Raw genomic sequence first — 3,918 nt, 5'->3', positions numbered from 1 at the left:
GCAGAGAAAGACGATTTTACTCTATTATCCACATTCTGCGTGCTCTTACACATCAACAACATTCTGCTGTGGTATATTCAATTAAGTCTTACTGTCCAGGTCAAGATAAGAATTTAACTTTTTTTTAATCTTTCTCTTTGATAAACTGAGAAACATCTTTATAAATGACCTTAAACAATTTTGGCTTATATCCATACCAAAGTTTCTATTCCCAGGACTTGAGCTATATTTTATATCAAAAGTTTGGATTAACTGAGACCACTCCACTCCTCCCTCTTCTCATCAGCAAGTCCCTCTAATTTCTGCATTGTAGAATGCATGCTCACTCTTGCTTTCCTTGTCTTTGGAACAATGAAACTCTTAAGTATTCTGTGCAAAGTTGAAGATTTCAAAAGAAGGAGGGAGCGTTAGAGCCCAGGGATTCAGGTATTAGAATGGAATTGTTCAGTTGGAAGGGACCTACGACAATCATCCAGTCCAACTATATTCTCACAGGAGATGTGAATGTGAGTCCCCAAGACAGATTTAGGTATTTCAGCCCCACTGAATGAGTACTTAGTGAGCTGTAGAATGAAAAGAAGAGTCCTCCTCTGGCATCATTTTGAGAAAAGGCTCTGTTTTTTGAAAGGCATGAAGCACCCACATTCATGAAGAGAGTCGTGTCTCTGAAGTTATTAGTCATGAGCCACAGAAAAGAGTTAAAATTTAGACATATTCCTTTTTTTGAGATTTTCCTCTTGCCTGGTCCAGGCAACTCCTTGTTCAGAATGATGGATGTGTACATCTCCTTTTGAGCCCTTGCTGTACATTGCCTAAGTACTTTCATGGTTCTGTATCTCTGGCTGTGTGTTTAATTCTGCAGTTAGAATCATAGAATCATTAAGGTTGGAAAAGACTTCTGAGATCATCAAGTTCAACCATCAACCCAACACCACCATGCCCACTAAACCATGTCCCTAAGCGCCTCATCTACACGTCTTTTAAATACCTCCAGGGATGGTGACTCAACCACTTCCCTGGGCAGCCTATTCCAAGGCCTGACCACTCTTTCAGTGAAGAAGTTTTTCCTAATGTCCAGTCTAAACCTCCCCTGGGGCAACTTGAGGCCATTTCCTCTCGTCCTATCACTTGTTACTTTGCAAAAGAGACCAACCCCCACCTTGCTACAACCTCCTTTCAGGCAGTTGTAGAGTGCGATGAGGTCTCCCCTCAGCCTCCTCTTCTCCAGGCTAAACAGCCCCAGTTCCCTCAGCCGCTCCTCATAAGACTTGTTCTTGTAAATATTGGGACAAGAGTTTTGTGGAGACACATACATCAAAACTGTGAGGTATCCTGATACTCTGGGAAACAGTTCTTCTGGACATCAATTACTTATAATTTGAAATTATAATCAGATTTTTTTTTTCCAAATTCTTTTTATCCAGCCCTTCCAAAATTTCAATGTAGGTAGTCCTAGTAGATGCAATATGTCACTGGATGGCATGGACTGTCAGTCTCACTGCTAGTGTTTTATAGTGCAGATGATCTGCTTCTGAGAATTGACATTTAAAAAAGCAGTAACGGAAAAGGAGAAGCATTAAGGAATGCTCAAAAGTATTTTTTGGTTTTCCTCTTGGTTTTGTTCTCTATTTTTTTCCCTTTCAAAAGGCACCTTAACGAGTGAGCAGATTCAAATTTTGAAAATGCATGGAAAATAAACACGGTGCAAAATATCACGGAACTGTGTGAAGGAAAATATTTCTCAGGTTGTCTAATTCACCCTTCCCTCCTCTTTGCTATATGGGAGGTAGCAGCTCTCGAAGTGTTCTTCAATATACACTGTTATATTCACAATGTTGCTGTGATACAATGCTCTGTATTGATAATGTTGTCTTTTTCATGATTCAAAAGTTAATTATAAAGTAATGTTGTTAGGGAATGTGCATGGCAGCTGGAAGACTTGGATATGAGTCATATGTATTCTTGCATTTGACGTAGTTTTTCCCTCTCACACACAACAGAAGGCACTATTAAGTACGTAACTGCTTATTTACATTACAGAAAAAAGTTACAGTTTGCTATAACTATGGCAAGTGTAGTAAATTGTACCAGCAGGATTGTAATATTTGGTGGTAGGAGGAGGAAAATGAAGGATTCTTAGCTAAATGTTCATGCAAGTGAACTCAAGTTTCCGTAGTGCCCTGTGGAACTATCACCATCGTTATACCATGGCTCAGAATATTGTTTAGCTCAGCTATTTGATATTAAATCTTAAATTTATGAAATTCTGTCAGGTCAGTAAAAGTGTTGACTACATGCCATTAAGTAAGCCATTCTGTCAAGAGTTGAGCAAACGGGAAAAGTTTAATCTATCAGCCAAATGACTAGACTGGACATTTCGTAAAATAGGAGAATATACTGTATTAAGCAGGAATTCAGTGTAATATTTGGAGGGTCATTCAAAAATTGTGGTTTTGAAAGCTAAAAAATAACTTATAGCAAATGTTGACTTGGAGGCCAAATCCATATACTGCTGCAAAAAGGAAGGGAAGAGTGAAAGGTTTGCTCTCCAGTTTTGTTTGTGGCAGTAAGGTAAGTCTGATTTCCCATATGGCACCTGAAAATATTAAGTAAACGCAAATTTACTTCCTTTCCACCATCAGTGTCAATAGGAATTTTGAGACAAGGAGATGGTAGAAAATATTAATAGAGGAAAATTGCAATTCAAGCAAGTATGCTCACTTTGTTTCTTGTTCAAACCCTCTCTAACATCTCCTTGATATGTGAGCTCCATTGAGAGAACACAGGTTTAGGTGCACAAGCTTTGCCTAGAACATTTCCCAGCTTCTTAGTGAGCTGTATATTCAGAAAAAAAAACTTCTTCAGAGGACAGAAGAAAAAATGCACATTTTGCCAGTATTTTTCTTCCCAATGTTTCCTAAAGAAAAAAGAAAAGATTTGGAAAATCCCGCTCCACTGGGGTAAAATTGCCAGAGAGAAGGGAATGTGGAGTTTAATTCCCTTGATGCCTTTTCTATGTCATCTCTTCTTGGCTCTGTCCGTTCCCCTGTAGTAAATCCCATAGATGCTTGAGCAAAGGAGAACTATTCTAATCTTTTTTTAAATCATCAAATATTTTTCTATGTGTATTGATATAGAAGCTGTCGTACTGAGGCTTTTCACAGACATACCTTTTCTAGAAGAGTTAGTAGGAAAGTTTACTAGTTGAAGTTATTACTTACTACATCCATTCCTAATCTCCAGTAATTGTGTGTCACATGTTTATTGCCATTTGTACTTAACTGGAAGAGAAAGAAATGTTTTGCAACCTTAGCCTCAGAGTATGAGCTACCGACAAAAAGAAGGAAGTATTATGAGTGGAAAATGGATGCTAATCTTAAAATTTCTCCACCAAACCATTTAAGGAAGGGCATGTGAGAATGTTATACTCCAGCTAGCATCAGCAGATACCTTACACTATTGTATTTGTTTGAAAAAAAAAGAATGCCAATAACCCAAAGACTTGCTCAAGGTCACAGCAATGAAATTACTGGTAGAGCTGAGATTGGTCCAATCAGAAATTGAATACCTTAAGGTAAAATGATAGGATAATTAATTACATGATATTAGCCCATTTCCAGAAAAGACCGAGGATCAATCAAAAGTATGCGGGTTTTTGTAACATTTCCTTAAGTAAAAGCATAACTGTTGAATACATTTAAACGGACATTCTATGTATTAAAGTCTGACAGAGCAATCAATTGGTTATAGCCATGGTTTTTGCCACTTGATTCTAATTCTATAGTAACACAAAACCCATAAATTAATGATTTTAGTAATCTTATACCAGTTGTACATCCATATAAGTACTGGCTCCTTTTGTGTTGATAATTTTAGGTTAATCTGTTGACAGCATACATATCAAAAGGAAATGCATCC

This window comes from Fulmarus glacialis, unplaced genomic scaffold, assembly GCF_000690835.1.
Source record: "Fulmarus glacialis isolate BGI_N327 unplaced genomic scaffold, ASM69083v1 scaffold8849, whole genome shotgun sequence".
In the NCBI taxonomy this organism is placed as follows: Eukaryota; Metazoa; Chordata; class Aves; order Procellariiformes; family Procellariidae; genus Fulmarus; species Fulmarus glacialis.
This window is presented reverse-complemented; position numbering follows the sequence as displayed.